A 25,783-nucleotide genomic window follows, 5' to 3' on the forward strand; every position below is an offset into this window, starting at 1 on the left:
TGCAGTAAAGGTTAAGAGCTACTGGGCTAAAATATTTGTATTTTGAACGTCTTTTGCACCCTACGTAGGTGTCGTAGCCTGGCTCCTGCCCCCCCGGCCTGTGGGTCCTGGTGCAGTTGCACTGCCTGCACACTCGATAGCTACGCCACCACAACCACAGTATATAAGTTAATTGTGACTACTTTAATAATAGGGTTTTTCCCTTTTTTTCTGGCAACAAAACTGAAACCTTTTACAAGGAATCATGTGTGCATTAACCACAATATTTGTGCTCAAAATGCAAACAAAAAACACACTATGATAATATATGCATTGTTCTTGAGACTGATTGGTCCACACCAGGGATGGCTTTCTTTTGAGCCTCGACCCAATTGGTGTAGACCAGAGGACGCCAAAAGGCGTACGCATATATTGCAAATATTATCAGTGTGTTTTTGTTTGCATTTTGACCACAAGTATTGTGGTTAATGCACACATGATTCCTTGTAAAAGGTTTCAGTTTTGTTGCCAGAAAAAAGGGGAAAATCCTATTATATTTTGGTACTGGCAAAGGAGGTCTAATGATGGTTGTGACTACTTTGTTAACAAAATGAATGGTCTATTTCCACCTCCAAAATGTAACGTTAAATAACAATTAGGTACATTGGCCCTTTGTTGGAAAAAAAACCCAGTCCAGAAATTGCCCTGCTTGAACATATGTTACTGAAAAACATTGGTTTCAGAAGATTCATGGGCTCATAGTCCTACATTTTAAATTGTTTATTCGTTGTATTAAAACTCTTGTACAGTAAAACCTTGGATTGCGAGCATAATTCGTTCCGGAAACGTGTTTGTAATCCAAAGCACTCGTATATCAAAGCACTCGTATATCAAAGCACTCGTATATCAGTTGTGATCACGTGACGCTCAGCAGTACAAAGCTGCTCGTATTGCAAGACCCTCGCTCGTTTATCAAATTAATATTTATAAAAAATTTTGCTCGTCTTGTAAAACACTCGCAGACCAAGTTACTCGCAATCCAAGGTTTTACTGTATATGCTGCTCTCTAACAGCACTTGGCCCAGCGGTCTGTTAAGGCTATACGGGGGATCTTTTTTGTCTCCGTGCAGGTGTTGATCCAGGGGCTGCAGCATTTAAACCGCGCGATGCACGACGACATCATGTGCGTGGAGATGTTCCCCGAGGAGCGCTGGGTTGCCCCCTCCTCGCTGGTCCTGCACGATGAGGGCGTCGCAGGGGACGTTGCAGAAGAGAATGAGGAGGATGTGGTGAGTGGAGCGTCAACACTGCCGAACCAAAATCAAACCCAGACACCTGCAGTGTGCGTGTCTCTCTCCCCGTGGTCGCATGGATTTTTCTCCAGGTCCTCCGGCTTTTCCCTCCACAGTTACAATCTGACAGGCACTTAGAGTATTTGGCTGCTATCAATTTCAAACGTGATAAGATACTTCATTGAACGATCATTTGTGGCCAGGTCAATTAAAAACAGCTATATAGCTCTCAGGGTCCTTACCTGGTAAAGTTATTTAGTTTATAGTTTTTAAATAGTTTTAATATAGTTTAAACAAAGAATAACAACAAAGACTCAACCACTTCAAGAGAGACCTTAAACATAATGAACACCGTGTGACCAGACAACAATCCACATTAGAGATGCTGTTAGCTTGATTTTGCGTTTATTAAATGACTTTACATTACATTACTTCAAAATCAAGTCAGGAGTGCTAATCATTTTGTACTATTTTTGTATGTACGTAGGGGTTATTTGACCATACTTTGGTGCGGGTTGGTGAAGGGGGGGGGGCATAGATCAGGAGCATAGAAGGACAGGACAACAGTTCATTTTGCTGTACTGCGCTCTGCTGCCAGCCATTTTGGCGCAGAGCCTATACCACCTGTTATGCATATCCAGGCTCAACACGGCGTCGCTTCCACGGTCTGAGCTGGGTCACAGGGTGGCCTCTATATTGAAAACTAATTTCTTTAGAACTGCTTTTTGTATTTAGATTGTTGTCCTTTCCGCGCACCTCCGATTAGCATGGTTGGCTGTGTACGGTGCGAAATAAGTTCTACATGCATACATACCACAGTGACAAAATGCAAAACATAATAAAGTACAGCAATGAAGTTAATTGAAATTGCCACGAAAACAACCGTGGTTTATGAAAATTCGACAATATTGCACAAACATAAACAAGTGTTAGATATTAAATCGCATGTAGTGCAAGTTGGCTTGGACAGATTATTTATAGACTGATCATTGCACAGTTATACTTATAAAAACGTTATGTAAACATCAAACACATATAGGGTGACTGATGTGCTAAGCAGGTAAGAGAAAATGTCAATCAGTGAAATCATAAAGAATCGAGAGATTAAGCATCAAATTGGGAATTAGATGGGAGGGTAACCTTTGTTGTAGATAATATTGGTCGCAAAAGCCTACGCGTTTTTTTTTTAAACGTGTGGTATCTGACGGGTGTGTTCCGGTTGATTCTATCAATCGCCAGAACTGTTTTAACTTATCAATATTTACGGAGGACTCCTCACTGTGATCTTTTGTCATTTTAACAAAGCGTCAGTCTCATTATTGACATTGATGAGACACAGCATGAAATCACATCCGCAGGTTAAGCGCTATTGTTTTGGATTGCTCCTTCCCCTTCAAGCCAAATTGTATTGTGTTACGCAGTGAGCTGGTAAAAAAAAATAGTTATTTCATTATTTCAGTGTGTGAGAGAGACGCTACTGTGGTGAGTGCTCATTTGAGTTTGCGTTGTCATCTCCCGGTGCTATCCCAGCTGCTGCTGCTGCTGCTGTCGTCGCTCTTGCTTAGATTACGCAACACGATGTTTGTCCTTTGTTTTGGTCTCCAGCTGAAAGCCGAAAGTGGGAAGATGCGTCGGCCCACTGGCAAAGTGGTCGGCATCATCAAGCGGAACTCGAGGCCGCTGTGCGGCATGCTCATGCCCAGCCCAATCAAGGAGGTGGGCTGATCTGCATGTGTGTGTGTACGTGTGGAGAGCGGTGATGTAGCGGTTAGCGCGCTGCGCTACGAATCCTGGGACCCGAGTTGGATTATATTTATCGCTCATAACCAATAAACAGCGGCAAATGTCTGAACCTGTCTTGGGCCCTTCCCTAGGTTGACTCGTCCATAAATGAGTATCTGATGTGGCATGTAAACATCAGCGCTGTGGAGACAAAGGCGGTCGGGCATGGTGCTGGCCATACCCACCCCGTCGTTTGCCGTACCAGCTTGAATAGGTGTGTGCTGACGGCACTCGCCCAAACAGTTTGTTGAATGCCTTACTGGGGGCTCTTTGTGCGTGTTGCAGGCCACCCGCCACCTGTTCACACCCGCGGACCACCGCATGCCACGAGTGCGGGTGGAGACAAGACAAGCAGCGTCCCTGCAGGCCCACCGCATCGTGGTGGCCATCGATGGCTGGCTGCGACACTCCCGCTACCCGAACGTACGACTGCACCGTGACGCCCCGCACGCCGTGACACCTCACCCGTCCGTCCCGTGGTCGGCATCGTCGGGCTCATCCGTCTGTCACTTGACGCGCGGCCACGCGGCTCTGTATGCAATACAGCCGTCGAACCCAAAACACGAACGGTGACACGGTGAATTGGACGTCAGGGTGGATGAGCTGGCACCACTGTGATTTATTTGTTTGAAAGCATGGCAAACTCACCTGTGATTCAACCTAGGTTATTAAGGTGTTGTAAGTTGATAGTCTCAGCCCAGTCACCAATAACTGCACCAAAAACGATATTAAATTTGGTCGTGCAGTTCGATTGTTTAATTTCCATCTCTGAGAAAACTACTGCGTTTGACTGCCATGTGATGAACATTACTTTGATTGGCAGAGTGGTTGGAAAAGCACTGCCCCCCTACAATTTGGACTGCATTTCACTTCAATGGATCTTAGAAGTAGCTCTGTTATGTCTGCTCCTGTGGGTCGTCCTTGACCACGGAGGGTTTGTATAGATTGCTTGTCTTGTGTGATACCATTAACACAATGAGAAACAAAATTGGTGAAAAGTTAAATATATTGTTCAGATGTATTCTTTGGGTTGTATCTTTGTTTAAACAGATGCCGGTTAATATTCTACATAATGTACGTTAGGTACAAGGTTGGCATTGTGGTTGTGCTTTTCATACCTATTTGCCACTGTACAACCGAGCGGCACCATGGCTGGCACGGTTTAGTAGGCTGCAGGTTGTTTATCCACTGCAAAAGCAGATCCATGCCATGGACGGTCAATGCTTTGAACAAGTCTAGGCACATGCAGATGACGCTGTGGTGCCACGTCCCCGTGGTGTACCGACTGCCGTCACACAATTAACGTGTCGCTAGCCCCGCGCCCTGGCCCTGCTCGGCCCTCGGATAGATTTGGATGCCTTGTGGGGCCAGCATATCACGGTTTGGTTCTGGTTCGACACGGCAAAAAGCCAGTGGGTGACCACAGACACCTCAAGAGCTCTGCGCTGTTTGGGTTCCAATGTACCAGTGGAAAAGGGATACCGGTGACGATTGGCCACGTATGTGCATATGCATGTTGAACTTCTTCCGTACCATACGTAGACAACCGTGCTAATTGTCGGTGTGCTTGTGCAGGGCCATTTTGTGCGCTCTCTGGGCGAATGTGGGGATAAGGAGACGGAGACAGAGGTGCTGCTGCTGGAGCACGATGTGCCACACCAGCCCTTCAGCCAGTCCGTACTTGCATGCCTGCCCCCTCCCACGTTCAACATCACAGCAGAGGTACGCATGAGACGTGTGACGATATGTCAATTCATCGATTGAGTTCAATTCTTACGCCTGCGGTGTGTTGGTGTGCTTGGTCGTGCATGTGAGAATCCTTTACTTCAATGTTCTTTATTACAAGGCCCACGGGCCACTGGTGGCCCCTGGGTGGCCTTTGGTGTGGCCCATGACGTGTGGCCCCCGACGTATAGGCCCCCGACAATAGAAAAATGCGAAAACAGCCCCCATCATCATCATCGTGCTGTCAAACCTCAATAGTTTCAAGATGTTTGGCCTGCGTAGAATACCTTCTAGAGGACCTCTCTGGAGCTCTCCCTCCAGTCGAGGTCCTTCCGCTGCACTGGCATGAACGAGAAGCCACGGGGCTCTACACCTTTACCGCAGACCGTATATAGAAAAGCCGTCGACCTGAAATAAAGTCGATGGCTCGGACACATCATCGTAAGAAGAGAGGAAATTCACATCGGAGGAAGGAAGGCGACGGACTTATGGAAGCACCAGGGCGGAGACCCGAGAGGCAGGCCTCTAGAGATGCGGATCAAAATGGTGAGCCAGGATGTGGAGGACTCTGCAGTAGCCGTGGAGATGGTCCAGTACAGAAATGAATGGAGCAAGGGGACTACAGACTTTTTTCCTATAACGCTGTACTTGCGTTCCTGAAGAACACCGAATTGTGGAAAAATCGCATAATAAATAAGATAGGGTAAAGCACAGTCCGCGATAACACGTGAGATGCGTACGCAGGCTTAACAAAGGCTTCGGGTACGTGAGTAGCATCTAGAAGCATCCAGAAGCATCCCACCTTGTGTGATGCTACACCGAGGCAACCGTACAACCGCTTATTCTGCCTCGCACAACGCAGTTCTGTTCACTCGATCGCCTTTTATCCAATTCGCATCCATGTTATGAAAAAAATGTGTTCCCTAATGCATTCATCGCATTATATCTAATTCACGATATGAAAACACGCGGAGTTATAGGAGAATGGACTGTACTTTCAAAATATTCAGTCGCCTATTGAGAAGCTAGAACGCCATTATAATGAAGTTGGTTTACCCATGTATGGCTCACCCTGTGTTTTGTTTGTTGTAAGGCAGCGTTTTGTTGAACCTGGTGCTGTGTGTGTCCCGTACAAGGACCAGGCTGGCAGGGAGGACCTCCGTGTGTTGTCCATCTGCAGTGTGGATCCTCCAGGCTGCACAGACATCGACGATGCCCAACACTGCAAACCGCTCGACAATGGGAACGCCGAGGTATTCATTTGGTGGTGGTAATCGTGGTCACGGTCGGGGTAATTCGTGCCTATTCCTTTCATGGTTTTGTCAATGCTAGCGGAGGTGACAAGGGGAGTTTAATGACACAATGATAAGTGCACTGCACATTCATCCTGTCAAGCTGGTTTAGTTCCAGTCATGGCTAACACCGGTACAGAGTGATATCTAAAAAAACTGCCCAAGTTCTCCCCTTCACCACCTGCATTGACCATCGTAATAAAGCAAGGTCAAATGACAATCGCGACCCATTACGGCATGGAGAAGCCCTCATCCTGCAGTGGATTGACAAAGGGGTGGACAATATTCCTGTTTTTAAGTTTCCAAACATTGTTGCCTTAGTGCCCGTATTCTTGGTGTCTGCTCGGCTCAGGACTGACTTCAACATGGCTCGGTTCTGGCTTGATCTGCTCCGTTGCCTCCAAAGAAGCATGAGTGGCTCAGCTGTGCCTTGGCTCACGCTCAGCTCACAGAAATTCTGAGCGTGGCTGGGAGCATGCAGGGATATACGAGGAGGCACAAGGGACACAGAGGCTCAGGGCTGGAACCATGCTTAGAGGCAGCTCGGGTTTTAAGCATTGCTTTGATGTGGCTTATTGAGAATTAGAATCAGAATATTTATACTGGAGGAATCCGATGAGCTATAAAGCTATTTTTCACATGTCCAGTAGAGGCGGGTAAGAACGTTACAACAACAAACAGTACAAAAACATAATAGTAGTGCAAAGTACAAGAAAGACAAACAAATAACCCAAACACAAACAAATACAACGAAACCATCCCCATCCTACCAGGCAAAGCCCACTGAGGTATTGATTTATTTTTGATTAGTGACCTGGCCACAAATGAATAGCTGAACAAAGTGGCCCATCATTTGGACATTTATAGCAGCCAAAATAATAGAAATAATCTCAATGCATGTTGCGCGAGAGCCAAGCCTGAGCCAAGCCATGGCTAAGACCCCACTGGCCTAAGTGTCCACATCACTGGCCGAATGCCTGGTTCACAATGAATGCACCAGGTGGTAATGGGTGTGCATTTCATTTCACATTATTGTGCTTTGGTTGGAGTGGCTATGGTGGAGGTTATGCATGCATGTGTAGTGAGCAACTTCCGACAGACGTCTAGTAGAAGGCGTCTTATTTATTAAAAGCACACAGGGCGATACACTTCGTAACGCGGCTACACCTAGGCTGTACAAACACGCAGCCCATCTCCATCCTGCGTAGCTACGCTGGTTGGTTGACGAGCGTAGCGGCGGAGACAGAGCTGCTCTTGCAGAAGAACCAGCCACGTGGTCGAAGACGAAGAGATGACGACGGTAGCGACGCAACCAGGACCCAGACCCCACGCTAACAGCCCCGAAGTTCTGATTCGGTGCTCTTTATATCTGCCTGGAGTGGCCAAGCTCCACCTCTGGCCACGCCCCCATTCTAGAACCTTCTAGGCCCTTCGGGATGGTTCCCGGAGCTTCTCGACTGACTCCGCCGTTGACCTTTACCCCAGATACGCCCCTTCATAATAAGGCATTATGTAATGCAGCTATAACCTTAATTACCCTTACAGGCCGGCAGGTATCACCCTGTCATTACACATCCATGCATGTGAGGGTGGTGACGGTGTATTAATGTGTGTTCTAGGTTGGGGTTCACATCGCCGATGTGAGCTACTTTATCCGGCCGGGGAATGCCTTGGATGAGGAGGCATCTCTGCGTGGTACCACAGTTTACCTGTGTGAGAAGGTGAGATGTGGATTTCTTCTTGCCACAATATCAAGTGTTTTACAACCCGCCGATTTCATCCTTTCATTCTTAACTTTACGACATGATGTAAAATATTATGATGTAATGATCATCGCGGTACCAGTTTCCCCACAACTGTAATTGTAGTTGACATTTTCACCACATTTTTTTGTGTGCTTTTCAGTACTTCCCGTATGAATAACAACAATGCTAAATATCTCTCATGATGTTTTAAACGAGGTGATTTTTGTGGATTTCTTATCATATGATGTACCGTCACATCATGAGCGACAGGCTATCGGCGCAGTGTAACACTCGTGCCTTGCAGCAAGGAGACGCTGGGTTTGATTACTCAACTCTTGTGCCTTTTTGCTTGCTGTTTTGTTTGTTCTCCCCCCTGTTAGTGAATGGGTTTCCTCTGGATTAATCAGATTTCCTCTAAATAAAACCCATACAATCTTAACTGGCATTCGCGAAAACATCCCCTTGCTGAACAGTTACATGCAGGTGATTTAATCATGTGTGGGTTTGCTTGCAAAACACTCGTTGAGTTGGTGCATATGTATTTGCCAGATTGTGTTTATTGATAGAGAAGTGGTTGCGTTTATGTGTTTGTGCACCTGCAGAGGATTGATATGGTGCCAGAGTTATTGAGCTCAAACCTGTGTTCCTTGAGATCCAACGTCGACCGGTGAGATGCACCAACAACTGTGAACTCGCGAGTGCGCACATTGCAACCCATACTCAGCAGCTAACGTGCGTTGTTGCCAGGTGCACATGTAATCCCATGATGCGTGGTACTGCAAAGCTTTTGCAGTCGAACAATGGTTGCTACGTATATATTCCAGTTGAGTAATTTGTAACAACCCAAACCGGTATTTGGCCAAACATCCCGCTGCTGAAAGAATGACTCGACTACCAAAAACTTGGCAAGACCCTCCTGAAAAAGAGTCTCGAGACTTTGCGAGGCTTTCCTGAGTGAACACCCTGCACCACTCCAATGTCGACGACTCCGCCACTCGACGGTGAATGGCGACGGTGCATGTGCTGTGCGCGTGCAGGCTGGCGTTCTCGTGCATATGGGAGATGACTCCAAAGGCTGAGATCGTGAGCACACGTTTTACCAAGAGCATCATCAATTCCAAGGTGATTCCCTCCCCCCCCCCCCACAGACGTTCAGTTTTTGTAAAACTCTCGTTTGCTTTCACGTTTATTGTATCGGTGCCTTGCTATGTTAGTGCAGTTGAGGTTTCCGGATAGCGAGATGAACCGGGTTCACAAGTGGTAGTATGTATGTTGAACTTCTTTTGCACCGTACGTAGCCAACTGTGCTAATCGGAGGTGCGAGGTAGGACATGAAAGTAGTGAGTTGATGGTCTCTGTCCAGTCAACAATCACTGCACAAAACACAGAACATGCCAATTCGTCACGAGTACAGCACACCGGTGTGTTGTACCAGTGACGAATTGGCCACGTTCTGTTTATGTGACAACCCTTACTAGTCGGCTGTGTCGGGTGGTGGCGGGTTTAACGACACATTTATGTATTTACACAATCTAACCCAAAAAACCTGTATTATGGATGATATTGGTCACGAAAGCCTACGTGTTAAACTCACTGCACAAAAGACCACCAAATTACATTGCACTAAATTTGGTTAAATTCCAGCTTTGAGAATTCAAAAAATATAAATTTTACTGTCTTTGGGTGAGCGTAACCCTCAGTGGTCATCGGGCGCCACGTAGACATCTGTTGAGTTCTGGCTTGGGCTTGGATCAGGCGTGGGCATTGTGTAATTGCGAGGACCCCATGGTTCACCCGTGGTGTGTTCATCGTATCCCCGCAGGCGTCTCTGACGTACACAGAGGCTCAGCTAATGATGGACGACGCCGGGCGGAAGGACCCGGTCACCAGCAGCTTGCGTGGCCTCAACTCCCTGGCCAAGATCCTCAAGCAGAGGCTCATTCAAAACGGGTAACTCATTGTCAAGATCCTCATCCCCTCCACCGCCTCTGGAGCGCTGAGCAGTATTAATGGGTGCACCACATTTAGTCGATCGGCAGGTCGCCTGTGGCGCGGTAAAGTGTGGTTACTCCCGTGTCTTCTAAGACATCCGGCCAGCGCGGAAGAGTAGGCTAAAATACATTGAGAGGGACTGTAAAAGGGTGTATCTCTAGAGGGGCCCCCTCTTATGGGAGCCCCCTTCCAGCAGTGGCTTGAGCAAGCAATTGCAAAGCTGCACCTGTAGGTTTTTTTGACCCCATGATGCATGAGGCTTGGGTGAATACCATGCACAAACAAGTGTTACAGGATTCATACTCTTTGTTTTTTTTTCAGTAAAGTCACGTAGGTAAAACTATAAAATAAAATAACAACTAAATTAAATCACGACATTTCGGGCGCAACACAAGCGTCCTTCTTCAGGTGGGACAACCACAGCCAGAAACAATTGCTGAAGTGGGCAAAAAAGGGCTGTTGTAACAGGCTATATAGGTAAGAGAGTGGGGGGGAGCAAGGGGGGAGAGATAGAGAGGGGGGTGTGGGATAGGGGAAGTGGGGTGCTGCTAGAGGGATTAAAGGGGCGAGCACGGCAAAATGCCGGGGGGGGGGGGAAGTGAGCGGGGCTGGGAGTGGGAGGCTGAAGAAGCTGGAGATGCGGAAATGAAGGCAACAATAAAGAAGTTAAGGTTTTACCTGGTTAATAACATCCTTCTAGATTGGAGTGTTACAGGCTGCTGCGGGGCTACATTGTGGGCAATAGAGGACAATGCAGTGACATAAATTGTTTTACTCTACTTAATGCTCCCATGTCTGTGCTCCCCCACCTTTGCCAGCGCGTACTGACCACCACGGTTTAGTACGGTAAAACCACCCCATGACTCGCATGACATGGGGGTGGCCCTCATCCAGCAGTTGATTGACTTAACGAGCTCTGCATGTTCAACTCAAATATCTGAGTTTGTGAAGTGTCTTATATTAAGATTCTGTGTTGTTTTGGCTGGACATGATAATCGCTCATGTCCCTTCTCCACCCGTAGGGCATTGACTCTGGCATCCCCTGAGGTCCGATTCCACATGGACAGCGAAACCCATGACCCGATCGACCTGCAGACCAAGGAACTCAAGTGAGTCTCGTCAAGAAGACACCTCCCATGACTGCAATCCGACTGTTGTGCAGACCTCTCTATCAGAATCAAAATATATATTTCTACTGGAAGAATCCGATGAGCTATAAAGCTCTTTTTTCACAGATGTCCAGTTGGGGCAGGTCACAACGTTACAACAACAAACAATATAAGCACACGTTAGGATTGCAAAGTATTGGAAAGGTAAACAAATAACTTAAACAAATATACAAATAAAACTAAACTATTTTTATCTTTTTAAAAAATCTTACCTGACCACAAATGATAGCTGAACAAAGTGGCTTATCACGTGGGAAATTTATTATCAGCAAAATAATCTAAGATAAAGATTCTTGACCCTTGTGATTGATGTGTTGTGGTGGCGGAAACTGGTGCGTGTACACAGGGAGACCAACTCGATGGTGGAGGAGTTCATGTTGCTCGCCAACATCTCCGTGGCAGAGCGCATCGTAGACGAATTCCCCGAGTGTGCGCTGCTTCGACGCCACCCGGCGCCTCCGCCTTCCAACTACGACATCTTGGTGAAGGCGGCGAAATCAAAGGTAGAGTTAGAACCCCTTTTAACGACCACCCTTGTTAACTAATCGCTTAACAACGGACCTCCATAGAGCTCAATGTGTAGGCTTAACCGACCATTTCCCTGTTAACGACGGGCTGTTGTAGGTACAGTAAATATGAATTAATGCCACGTAGAAGGGAAACAATAAAATAATAAGAATATAAAAAAATAAATTCTCACGACGTTTCGACTGCAACACAAGCAATCATCATCAGGTGTGAAAACCACAACAAGAAAATTTGAAAAAAGTGGCAGTTATTTTTAATGTTAGCACCACAGAGAGAGATTTGACAGTTTGTTCAGATGGACGAGTCCATCTATGTTCGGAAAAGAGGAGGGGGGAGACGAAAAATAATGGATGCGGTCTGAAAGCCACCTTGAGCGTGATCAATCAATTAAGACCCGAAATGGTTTATCAAATCTCTCTCCGTGGTGCTAACGTTAATATAACCGCCACTTTTTTCAAATTTTCTTGTGGTTTTCACACGTGATGATGATTGCTTGTGTTGCAGTCGAAACGTCGTGAGAATTTTATTGTTTTATATTTTTATTATTTTATTGTTGCCCTTCTACGTGAATTTACTGAAAGAACCAAGAATATGAATTCCTGCAGTCACGAAAGCTTTAAATCAAAATGAATTCATGCATTTATTAACAGTGTTTATTTTAATATGATGTGTTTATAATGTTAGTATCTTTATGTATTCATATCCATTGTTTAAATATTATAAAGTACGTTTTTTGGGTGAACAAGGGAAACTTTCGATGCTCGTGTTCGTGGAACCAATTACCGTCTTTAAGAGGGGTTCTATCGTCTCTAGATTGCTGTTAACCTTCCTTCAATATCATCCTCCTCGCAAGGAATTCAGAGGTCGCCGGGTGGCTCAAATTTTTGTTTGAGGTCTTTTGGTTTAACCGGGTGAGAACTCAAGAGACCATAATAGTGTCATTTGCAAGGGTCACCTGGGTCACCCTATGACCCAGAGATTACAGCTGGGACCCTGGCTTCAAAATCCAGCAGCCGCATTGAACACACTGTGTTATCAAGTGTAGGGAGTTGAAGGACTCGGCTCGTTTCCCAGCTACTCCACAGAAATAAGCAACAAAAAACCATCACGATAAATGTAGTACTGTATTTAATTTTAGATAAATTCCAGCACTGAAATGTTGAAATATCAGGTCGACTTATTGTGATGAACATTGTGCTCAAAATGGGTGGGAATGTGCTACCCCCTACTGTGAAGCAGAGGTGCCTTGAAACGATGTCAGTATTGGCCTGAGCGAGCAATTGCAGGGCTGCACCTTTTACCTTTATCTTGAGATGTAGCCGTATAGGTTCCACTCGCCCTTAGAGGCAGAACAACTCAAAAGGTGTGACGAACCACAGACAACGCTGGAAGGCAGCCAGGCACTGTGCCAGATGTAGATTAATCCACTTGCTGTACTGCCTTCTCCTGGCAAGCCAGGTTATGGAAACCTGAATACCCACAGGAAGTGCGCTGAATAACGTTTTCTTTCCAATACACCACAACCCTTGCTGCTTCCCCAGCACTGAACTACAAGCCACGTGCGGGATAGTCACCTCACAAACGCCGGTGTGCCCGATTTTTTTGCGCAGAACATCGAGATCCAGGTGGACTCGGCTAAGGCGTTGGCCGAGTCTCTGGACCGGGCGGCGGTGCCGGGAGCGCCACCATACCTCAACACTCTGCTGCGCATCCTGGCCACGCGCTGCATGATGCAGGCCATCTACTTCTGCTCCGGCATGGAGCCCGACACCCACCACTACGGGCTCGCCACCGCCATCTACACCCACTTCACGTCGCCCATTCGACGGTGACGTGCTCTGGCGTCAGGCACACGCGTGAAATCGACCTTCGCGATTATTGAGGGGACTATGTTGTTGTCTTGGTGTGGTCTGGGACTGTGTTGCCTTTCCCAAGTTTAGGAATTTATTAATTAATTGATGTACTTATGCAATGTTAATTTGTCATTATGGCACACCTCCGATTAGCACGATTGACTACGTACTTGTATATCTTTTTTCTATTATTTACTTTTAGTGATTTGTTTACCTTTCCTATTCTTAGCACTCCTATCATCTACCTACTGGACATCTGTCAAAAATAGCTTTTATCGCGAATCGGATTTCTCCAGGATAAAGATTCAGATTTTTGACTTATTTTTCTAAAAGGTCCTTTAAACGGGAAGTTTGGCCAATTCCTTAAATGGTTGTTTGGCTTGTGTTGGAGAAAAACTAGAGGATTCGGAGAACACCGACGCCTACAAGGAGGGTGACAGTGTTCCACGTGCAGAATCAAGAATCCATTGCCGTGTTGCAGCGGCGGCCAAAAGTGAATTGCAATTCTGCCATGGATCGCTAACAATTTTGTTGTGGATCTTAAATAAGAACACAGATATGAGCAGGCAGCAATTTGCGTTACATCTGATGACAAATAAAAAGTCCTCAACAAAGAATTAAATTCATACATTAACAAAGATAATTTCCACCAGCAGATGGTGCTAGAACGTGGTATGGCCAGAGTACAGTATTCTATCAGGGTTAAATCCATCTGAGTCATTGTTTGCGTAGCTTTCTGGTGGATCGTGAAACCCGCTGAGATCCAACAGAATGAATCGCGGTGCTTGGTGGATTAATACCGCTGCTCCGTTGGCATCTCGTGGCCATACCGCAGCCTGTATCTACTGTAAATTTAATCTTCATATTAAATAGAGGCTACAACAAATGTGAATATTGTTGTTGTTGTCTCCCTGTACCGTTACAGATACTCGGATGTGATTGTGCACCGGCTGCTGGCCGTGTGCGTGGGCGCCGACCCACGTACCCGGCGCTCACCGACAAGCAGAATCAGCAGCAGCTCTGCAACAACCTCAACTACCGCCACAAGATGGCGCAGTACGCCCAACGCTCGTCTGTAGCTTTCCACACGCAGGTGGGAGGCGGAAGTGTGGGCCACGTGGAGCTTGCACGGCGTGTGCTTAGGCACCTGATAATGAGTCCATTCGTCTCTTGAAAACCATTTTTAAGGTCACGAAAGCAGGCATCGTATTGTGCGTGTAGTAAGAATCAATTGTTTTCTATTCACACGCTTACGTGTGGTGGTGCCGTGGCTGTACTGGTTGGCTACACTTGACATTGCTTTTCAGCATTCTTCTGTGTTTGCTGAAAAACCTCGTCACTTGGCACATTTGCCCATGATGTGACAACTTTATTTGATTGGCTCTGTCAGGTGATGGAGGATTATAGTCAATACAATTGACATTGTACCTTCACGATTAAACTCAAAATAATCCCCATGACATGATGCCAATAGCACAACTGGAATAAATTAGCGGGGGGATGCGGAAAATTACCTTAAATTTTGTTAAGTAATTATGGGCTTGGTAAGTGATGCGCGTGTGTCTGCTCTTGGCCATGTAGCGGTGATTAACGGCTGTTGTTGTTGTGGTCTCAGTTGTTCTTCAAGAGCAAGGGAGTGGTGAGCGAAGAGGGCTTCGTGCTGTTTGTGCGCAAGAATGCCGTGGTGGTGCTCATTCCCAAGTACGGCTTGGAGGGGACGGTTTTCTTTGACTCCAAAGATCTCAAGCTCAACGTTACCTTCGACGAGGAGGTAGGGCATGTGTTCACTTAACCGGGAGGCATTGGCATTTCCCGAACGGCTGAATTCTGCATTTAAACCCAGGACTGGCTTAATGCACTGAGACCCAAGCCCCCTGACCATCTCTCTACGATTAGGTTTCTATCAGACACACAGACACTTGGTTTAAGGTGGAAGAACGCAGTGAGATACGAAGCTCCGTTTTTTTTGCCATTTGGCAGTGTGGACTATTACAGAGGAAGTTACACCGGTGGATACATTAGAGCCGGATGGCTCACAGGGCTATACCAAATTAAACTGAAACTGAATTAAATGATGTAAATGCGTTTCAAATATAAAACGGTCACAATTAAATTTGCTTTGGAAATAACTGCCATGACGGAGCCCGTATTGTCACGGAGAGGACATCACATTAAAAATACAGTAAAATCCCTCAGATCCGGAAGAATTATAGAGAAAATCTAATGCTTTCTGTAAACAATGAGAAACTCGAAGGGCATAAAAGTACTTGTAGAATAAAAACAAATGAGGGAAATAGTAGTTGATGCAAAAAGTGATCTCTATATGGCAAAAAGCACATTTGTGATCAGTGGATCCGGTCCTTTCCAGCATGCCTTGTATGCCGCATTACATTGTCACTCTGCGTGGATAATGCACACAGCCTAATTTGGACCAGAAGCTCAAAAGGGTCAACATTTGCAGCCATATTTTAGGTATGTTCTTAACTGCAATTGTACACTCCATATAACCTAAGGGGGGTTGCATCTACTCCTTAATGATGGCCAAATAAGGCTTTAAAATTCCTTGGCTGGCCCACACATCACGATCCCTCGGTTGGTTTGGTCATTGCAGCCATCGGCTTCTCATGCCTGGTTTTCAGCTCGCGGTGAGGTGGCCCAAGCGGTATTGCATTCGCTGTGTGTTGTGGAGGTTTGCGTTTCAAACTCGGTGGCCACTCCGGTTAATACTGTGGTGTGTATTAAGCGTAAAATATTTACAGGCTATCCGCTTTAACAGTGGACGTTAAAAGATCCTGTAACGTTATTCGTGTGCCAGCATCATGGTCCAAGGTTGGCAAATTACATGCAAATTACTTATTTGGGGAGCACATATTAATCGTTCGCCTCCTTTTACAAAAACGTAGCAGTGACCTTGAATGCAAACGTTTTGAGAATCAGTGAGGCTTTTCTGAGTGACCCTTGTAATTGTATGAATAATAACGTTGGGTTCACGTCAATCCGTACTTGTATGCAGGGCACTTGGCAGAGAGCAGTCAGCGGTAGTGTAGCGGTTAGCGTTCTGTGCTACAATCCTGGCGACTTGGGTTCGATTCCTTCGCACGGTCAACACCAGTGATGATTATCTGAACCGGTCCTGGGCCTCCCCTAGGTTGACTCGGAACTCAATTGAATGCCTGGTGCGGTGTGTAAACATCGCCACTGGGGAGACAAAGGCGGCCGGGCATGGCACTGGCAAACCACCCCCTTGTGTGCCGTGCCGGCCTTCATCTGTGCTCCTCGCCAACAGCACTTGCCCCAACAGTCTGTTAAGGCTACATTAGAGATGTCTTTGTGTTTTGTGTAGGGCCTCACACTGTGCGTGGAGGGCATCGCGCTGAACATGTTCGACCGCGTGCGCGTGTCGCTGGATTCGTCCAACCTGCAGCACCAGCGGATCCGCATGCACCTCGTCCGCCCGGAGGTACTCACCGTGCGGCGCGCAACCTCGGAATACCACCGATTTGTATTGTGACCATGCTGCTGTTGCTGCTTGCTGCACCAGCAGTAGTGCACAAAAAACAAACGCTCGCCGCATCGGAACGTCAGCGGGCCGAAAATTAATGACACAAGCCACAGCATAGCGCTTGTTGCCATGCAACCCAAACTGTGGGACCGTATAGTAAACCCATAGAGACACAGAGATACATAGGAGATACAGAGAGACCCATTATGATTCCTAGAGATTCATAGAGACTCATACAGATACATAGCAGTGCATTAAAAACAAGCTCCTGTACGATTGTGGCCATGCAACCCAAACTATGGACCACATTTTACACCACTGTAGTCTGCGCTCCTTCAATGGAGGGGGTGGCAAGATGACACAAACTCTCTCCTGAGGCTCTCCCGTGGCTATCAGACCCATCCATTGGCATTTAGCCCCTGAACTTAATACCCTTATAACACAGGAATAAAATATAAACTCCGGTCTTGGATGGAAAAAATATATGTATAGCTAGCATTTTGAGCTGCAGTCTGTTGTCCTATACCTCCTGTAACTGGCAAATTGGATATAACGCGATGATGAATGTATGAGGGAACGCATTTTTTTGTATAACGCGGATCTGAACTGGATTTAACTCGGTTGAATGAATGGAACTACGTCGCGCGATTAGGAATAAGCGGTTGTGTAACGGCTGCCTCGGCGTAGCATCACACAAGGCGGGATGCTGCTGGATGCTTCTAGATGCTACCCACGTTCCTTAGTCTTTGTTCAGCCTGTGTTACGCATCTCACGCATTATTGCGGAATGCGCTTTACCCCATATAATATATATTATTTATTATAACACGATTTTTCCAAAACGCGGTGTTCTTGAGGTACGCAACTACCGTATTATAGAACAGACTGTATATCCAAAGACTATGGGATACTATCCCTACCTATATCAGTTGTGACTGTCCGTGTGTTTAAATCCAGCTTGAAAACGTCGTTATTAATTGGCTTTTCCTGGATTCTGATTGGTTATTACTGTGAGGGGAATCATTATGATTAGCTTTTATTACATTTTGCATGCTGTGTAAAGTGTCAGTATCACTGTCATTATTGTTATTATCGGCTTTTACTTCATTTCTATTGGCTTATATCTATACTTGAGTAGTTTTTTAATGTCCAGTGCTTTTTTGAGATATTTCGATATGCAAGGTGTTGTATAAAATAGATTTTTATTATGGCCCTAGTTCATTGCACAAGAAGGGCCATTATCTGAAACGTGACCTATTTAAATGATCGTTAGGGGCAGTTGTTGATGAATGCGAGTTCTCAAGATACCAAGCTAAGTCAGGGTGTGGGAGCCTTGGTAGATATCAGATTTCTTAACAAAACTCCATGAGTCTGTTCTGCATGGGTTTCCTCCGGGTTCTCTGGTTTCCTCCCATATCTAAAAATAAGCATGCGTTGAAACTGGTATTAAGGTAGTTTACGTATCGCCATGGGCGGCAGGGTGGCACATTGGTAAACCCTTGCATCTTGCAGCAAGAAAACTGGGTTTGATTCCCAACTAGAGTGTGTTACTGTGTGGAGTTGTCATCTTCTCTCCCCCTGTTCCTCAAAAGTCTTCAGACTTGGCGAAGTTTTTCAGTGTTATTAAGTGTAATAATAACGTATCACTTGTGTTGGAAATACTCACATGTGTGTGTGTGAGAGCATTGGTGTAGTGGTTAGCACGCTGCGCTATGAACCCGGCAACCCAATTCCCACTCACCGCCAACACCAATGAGGATTATCTGAACTGCTGTTTTGCCTACCCAAGGTCAACTCTTTCTTAAATGAGTACCTGGTGCAGTGTGTAAATATCAGCACTGGGGAGAGGTGTTGGCCACTTACCCCCTCGTGGGCCATGCCGCCTAACAGCAGCACAGTCTGTTAAAGGCTTATTTGGGTGACTATCTTTGTTGTACGTTTGTGCCATTTGTGTGTCCGCTGTCACAGATTCCAGGCTACAACCCTACGGAGTCCACCCCATGGGGCTCGCCTTCTCCCCGGCCTAAGAAACCCAGACAGCACTAGTGTATCGTGGATGCGGTGTCAACAAGATGCCGGAGGAGGTGCATGAGTGGGCACACACTCTGGGTTTTACATCTGCAGAGTTAATTAAGTGTACATTGTGCTCGCAAGCAGAGGTGAACAATTGAAAAAAAAGCAGTGGCGGTTATGAGAAATGCTACCCTGAAGTAACAGACGGTTTGCACTCTGAACTTGCAATCCAGAGGTCACCGGTTCTTCGTTCTCGTGTCGCAGCAGTTCAAATGGTAGCGCAATTTTTTTTTTTAGAATTTTTACCTTACCAACCAGTACAATCAGCCAATTAAGGTGTATACGCGTCAAGATGTATGAAAGGTTTAGGATATCTTATGCCCCACTTCTTTGCCAGCCAAGACACTGACCCCCTTGTGATGAAGGTGATTTCACAAAAATATTGGTTACTGAATCGGTGGTGTTTATTGACTAACGCAGCAGTGTCCAACCCACAAAGCACTGTGATCCATTCTGGTATATCTCAACATGTTCCGTGATCTACCAGCAATATATGGCCAACAGTTACCCGGATGGATTTCACTGACTAATAGAACACTGTAGACATGCCAAGTGCTAGTGCGATCTATTGGTTTAAAATATATATTATTAATCCATTAATTCTTAGTCGAGGATTTTGTTTTGCCATCTGCTATAACAAGAATTGCTTTATATTAGAGGTGTTTAATCCTATTTGTCCCGAGATCCACAATAAAAAATCTTTTGCGATCATCCACCCATGGATCGCGATTCACATATCGGCTACCACTGATCTAACAGTTGAAAACCAGTTTAACACGTAGGCTTTCGCGACCAATATCCATAACACGGGTTTTTTGGGTTAGATCGCGTAATAAATATTTAAATGTGTCGGTAAACCCGCCACCACCCGACACAGCCAATTCGAAAGGTTTGTCACATTAACAGAACGTGCCAATTCGTTACTAGTAACATCACACCGGTGTCTTGGAGAGCAAAGCCACAACATTTACAATTTGAGTACAATGTTTCACCAGTAATTACAACCAGCTTCATCAGGCGACAGCCAGATTCGTGGAGAATCCTCGTCCCTTAATGCGCATGCATAATGTTTGTTGATTAACATATAAATAACCCAATCGGAAATGGATACCCATAGTCATATGCATTCATTGATTCCCCTCCCAATTCGCGAAAGAAGTGCTCACAAGTGATGGCTGTCGCCTGATGAAGCTAGTTAGTGCTGGCGAAATGTTGTACTTAGATTGTAAATGGTGTGGCTTTGCTCTCCAACACACTGGTGGACTGTACTAGTAACGAATTGACATGTTCTGTTTACGCGACAAACCTTACTAATTGACTGTCGGGTGGTGGTGGGTTTAACAACACATTTATATATTTAAACGATCTAACCCATAAAACGTGTATTATAGTTGAAAACCTACAATTGTGCCAGGTTTGGCCTGTCGGAGTGGGCCATTAGGGTGGCCACTCAGAGGGCAAAGCTCTGGGGAATCCGAGCAAGAGCTTCGAAGTATGATTGTGCACGGTGACACCCGCAGGGGTCTCGTGATGGATGGCAAATGGAAGATTTTTTTATCGCGAGAGGATTCCCTGCAAGGGATGTTAGGTTACTTATTCTTGTGAGGATGCCATTTACTGTATGAAGGGGCAGCGGTCAGCTGCATAGAACAGAGTATAAAATTACCCGAGCTGTTGCTGTTTAAATCGTCGGTTTAACGGAGAATTTCACCTCAGGTTTTTTTTACACAGCTGCCCCACCCCTCATCAGACTCTGTGCAATCACACAAGGAATGTTTTTGGAAAAAATGTCGGTGTCAGAAAATTTTAAGGTTTAATCGTTTACAAATGCGCATTTCGTTACAGCTTCTCTTGTCCTTTAGACGTGCAAAGATAATTTCTGACAATATTGACACGTTTTCAAATTGTTTCGTAAATGGTTATAACTTTGCTCACGTATATACAGTACTTGGGCAATAATTCTAAGCTCCTGGAGTAGTGGTAAAGATTTAAGCGAGTTGATGTCTTTGCGACTTTGTGTAAATGTGTTTAACATTTTTTAGCTGAATCGTATATTTACAAGCATGTACACATGAGTTATATGCGTTTATATACAAAATTAGATCGATTTATTTTTCATGCATCTGTTATTTTGGTTACTTTAAGTTACGTTTTCCACTGCTGGATGAACATCTCGCCACGTGATGTTGGATGTCAGGTTTAGTTTGACCATACTTGACCATGCTGGTCACTGTTGGATGATAATAATGTCCACTTGCAATGCACCACCGCGCAGTATTCACTCGCCTTCGAATCGAGTCCTGCACCGCCGTTTCACATGCAAATTTGATTCTCAATCCCTGGGCCAACTTGCTCCTGATTAGCATGCGATTTGCCACATTTCGATCTCGGAGGTGATTAAATGCGCCGGCTTCCAGGCTTGTTGAGCCGCTCGGAGCCCAATTAACGAAAATTGTTGCCAAAGCAAAAGCGTGAGCTCGAATGTTTGTCCGTGTTCTTTTCAAACCACCAGTCGAACGCCGGCCTCTGCCCACTCCGACCATGCGGAGGCCCTGGCCGTCGGGGAGGCCCTCATGGTGCCTCGCGGCAAACGTGGGGCTCGGGTGGGCGCGTCGACGGTTGATCGCGTACAGGCGGTGCAACTCCCACAAATGAAACATCACACCTTGCTGATCTCGTGTCCAGGAGCATAAACGATCATCACGCAAACTCCGGTCATCCTCGCAGCAGCAGCTCTTGGCCATCGAACAAAGACGATCACCGCTTCCTTCCGATATTAGAAGCCACGAGCTATGAACGACTCGAAGGTTCGAGCAACCACAGCCGAGTGGGAAGGCAGCAGCAGCCCAGGCGGTGAGCCAGCTCCAAAATCCCCCAAGCACTGAAGTTCTCGATTTAGTACATTGAAAAACACGACGGTAAGTGAAACAACGTAAATCGAAACCAATTTTGCCATTCACTTGACGGGCCGTCCATAAATGACGTCACGCAATTTTTGACCTCTCGTCACTCGGCGTCACAAAAAGTCAGACCCCCCCCTCAAACATGACGTCACAAAGCTCTGCCCCCCCCCCCAAAACCATATTTCCATCTTGAAAATAAAACATGCTTCAACTATTGTCATTGTAGTGCGTGGCGCTGCACTGATGTTGTAGGAGTGTTATAACAATTAGTGTTATAACAATTCTATACTTAAAGTTGCGCATTTTGATGTGACGTCACATTTCTCAAACCCCCCCTCCCCCTCGTCACACATCGTCACAAATGTCTGACCCCCCCCCCCCGAGGTGCATGACCGCGTTACCGTGTTCATTCTGTGGTGAAGGGATGAGGAAAAGGAAGAGGGAAAAGCATCCAGTGTCGCCGCACGCAGGCAACGTGTTTATCACACAGTGGTCAAAATATAAAAATACATATATGTAGTGGGTTCCACATAGACTGAAGACGTCTTTAGAGGCTACACGGTTTATTTGTAACTATGAACAGAACTCCCCTTAACTCCCACTATCTAGAGAGGTACAGACTCCAGGCTAGCGTATCCTCGCACTGATCAAACCTGGCTCTCAGCCCTCTGGCTATCTGTGCCCTAGGGGAGGCTAACTGACCCGACCCAGCCAAGGTGCGGGTCCTGACCACTGGTCCGCGCTCGGCCCCGACCCTTATAAGGATGTCGGGTCCCAGGGTCCTAGCTAGGCTGGTCTTCTGTTCTTCGTCTTCGGAGCACTGCCCCGAGCTGTCCCGGAGGTGCCCCTTTAATACACCTCTCGGGGGCTCTCCGCCCCCGGTACCGCCCCCTCTCTAGAACCTTCCAGGGGGCTCTGGAAGAACCCCCCAACTCCTCACCTGGGGCCTGGCTCTCTCTGTCCTTCCCCAGCTCTGGGTGGCACCCTCTATGGGCTTGTGCCTGCAACTGCAGGTAAGTATACCGACGGTATAGGATGTGCATTTATTACGCTACATCTCTGTGAGAGAGGTTGTGGACAGGAGTCTGCTCTGCGGGAAGCAAGCATTGCCATACGAATGAGATGAGCTCGCGTTCGATGCGGGCAGTCTTGAGGACGACCGTCGACAGGCACGCGTGGAGGCACGCCGTGGTCACAGTGCAGCGCCGACTCGTGTAGGTGGTGATGGCCCAGTTGTAGAGAGGAATGCCGGAGCTTCGAGCAGATGTAGCCGAATGTAGGAGAGAGCATCTTGAGGAGCGTTGCCCTCGACCCCCTCCGGGAGGCCGTATGGTTTACTTGGCACTCCCGTCCCTTAGAGTCCAGTCTGATGTAAGCCTCTTCAGGTTCCAGCAGCCTGGCTTCGTAGGTCTTCATTGCACCGCTCTGCTCGTCTAGCATAGTCTGAAGGGTCATATGTGGCTGCCTCCTGAATCTTCACCCTCCTGCAAACCTTACTCGACATCTCGTTGAGGACCCGAAGAAGGGCAGTATTCTCTTTGTTTTTTTTTTTACAAAAGGGCTTGTAAGAGCTCTCGTTCCTCCCACCGGGATCTCTGGTGTCAACTTGAACGTGGGGGGGGGGGGGGGGGGAGACAAAGCTATGGCTTTTTTCCCAGGGGATCTGTCTTCCATGGAGCACAAAGATACAGGCGGAAGGTCCCCTTGGCCTAGCCATGAGGTCAGGCTCAAGTTGCTTACTGAGGACTCTAGCACCTAAGGAGGCTGTGGATCGCCCTAGGAAGCTCCAAAGTAGAAAACCAGCTTTCCAAGGCCCCCTATAAAGTGCCTGAGGCCAGGTAGAAAAATAAGAAAACTATCAAACAGGAAAGCGAGTGGTTATGTTGGGTCGAAAAAGGTAATGTTCTAATGTAGGGGTGGGAGCGGTCATTGCTGCTTACTCGGCCATGACGTCACTGCAACTCGTTTGATTAACACTTTTAAAATAAAAAATGACGACGCGTACTGAACATATTATTCCGAATCGGTTTTACCACCACTACTACCATGACACAGTGGCAAGGCTGGCACATCGCAGTGCAGCTGCTCGGCTGAATCATATGAATAAATATAATCAAATCTAGAAATATCCTTTATGTACCCAGGTGAGCCACATTGAGTCTCGAGACTCATTATTAGCTCCGTGCTGCATTAAGATGTTTGGACAATTTCAAGCATCAGGGTTCGGCACGTAGGAGGAAACCGGAGAAACGCGCAGATGTTGTGAAGCTGGCTTGGTGGTAGAAGTCAGTCCAGAACATTTGGCCCCACACCTATCACTGTAACGAATCAGTGTTCTACGGGGGCATTCTAAGCGAGGACTGATTGTATTAAAATCTACTTTGATCTACTAATCGTAATGTATCAATAATGTTAACGTGTAACATGCCCCACGGTTTTTCTTAATCTGGAAGGAGAGAACAACGGATGATCTGTGTGCTGATGATGTTGGTGATGATCTCGTAATGGCTGTTCACTTCGAGGAGTGGGAGAGTCTGATGGTGAACCTGGATCGTGCCAATAAGAGGTAGGGCCTTACCATTTGCCCTACCAAATAAATCAAAGCAGTACCTACCTTGATATTTTGTATGTCTTCAAGTACTCCACCCCCTCAACTCCGCATGATAGGTAGTTGTGGAAAGAGTGGAGGTATTCCCATATCTGGGCAGTTGTTTATGACCAGCTCCGATTTCAGAGCGGAGGTCTTACTCTGAATTAGTTCAGTGGCAGATCCTTTTTTTCAGCTGCTTAGCGCTGTAGAAAAGTTACATGGCCTATCACTTCATACAAAGCTCTGGTTCTTTTCTGCCAAACTTGTCCTCTCCCTCCCAGCTATAACCTCCCGAAAGCAACATGTGACCTTTGTTTTGGCGTGACAAACACCAGTGAAAGCAAAACACCGAAAGTGTAATGTCGGCGCCGTCACTCCCCGGTGGCTGCGTCACGGCGGTGGGCACGGCCCCGATGGAGCGGCTCCGCTGCCGCGGCACCACAACCTCTGGGTCACTGAGCCGCTTCCAAACACCCCCCATGTCAAATACATAAGCAGGAACCTGTATCGTGAGCAGCAGCATTATTTGAATACTCTGCCAAAACAATTTGAATTGTGGAGTGGTGGCACAATTCCGCAATAGCTTTATCATATCTCTGGTGATAGGAAGAATTTCTACAAGACCGAGTTCTAGAGAACCCCTTTACGCGATGTTTTGGTCTACTCTTCCACACTGGGCGGATGTTTCAGTAGAGGAAGGAGTACCCACAATTTAACGCACCGCATCCACGGCCCCTCTCCTAAGTGGGCGTCCCCAGCCCGAATGCTCGCAGGAAGCCCTCCCAGCCTCCCTGCTCGACGAACCAGGCCCCGCACACGTTCACCAACAAGGCGGCCACCACGTCCGTCACGGCCGACTTCTCCGCGTCGCTCAGACGTACGCAGTCCACCAGCCTCTTCGCGAGGGAGGAGCGAGCAGAGCACCACCAGGACCACCACGCGGCCCCAGCTCGCAGAGCCATCGCGGATGACTTCCCAGGCCACGTCCACGAGCAGCCGGCGGTGCCCTCGGTGCTCCACCCACTCCGTGTGAGGAACAGGTCCCCCAGGCAGTTGACCACCTCCTGCACCAGCTGTGCTGGCTAAACCTTCTGCAGCTGCTGGACCTGCAGCTGCTCCTGCACCTGCAGCTACTCCGTCTGTGTCACCAGGTGAGCCATGTAGCCGATGATCAGATCCGCTGTCAAGACGGTCAGCAGCTGCAGCACCTCCTTTTCCTCCCCCTCATCTTCTTCCTCCTCCTGCCCGTGTCTCATTCCTCCTCCCCGTGTCCCACTCCCTTCCCCTGTCTCCCTCCACCTCCCTGTGTCTCCCTCCTACTGTAATGTTTTGCTTTTGCAAAACACGTACTAATTTGTC

At 46.9% G+C, this 25,783-nt stretch overlaps 1 pseudogene; it reads left to right on the forward strand.

Moving 5' to 3' along the window:
- Positions 1 to 19,644, forward strand: part of LOC142925625 (exosome complex exonuclease RRP44-like) — a 38,540-nt pseudogene extending 18,896 nt beyond the window's left edge.
- Positions 19,645 to 25,783: the final 6,139 nt, after the last annotated feature.

This window comes from Petromyzon marinus, chromosome 22 (genome assembly GCF_048934315.1).
Source record: "Petromyzon marinus isolate PM22_M1 ecotype Great Lakes invasive population chromosome 22, UKy_Petmar_22M1.pri1.0, whole genome shotgun sequence".
Lineage (NCBI taxonomy): Eukaryota > Metazoa > Chordata > Hyperoartia > Petromyzontiformes > Petromyzontidae > Petromyzon > Petromyzon marinus.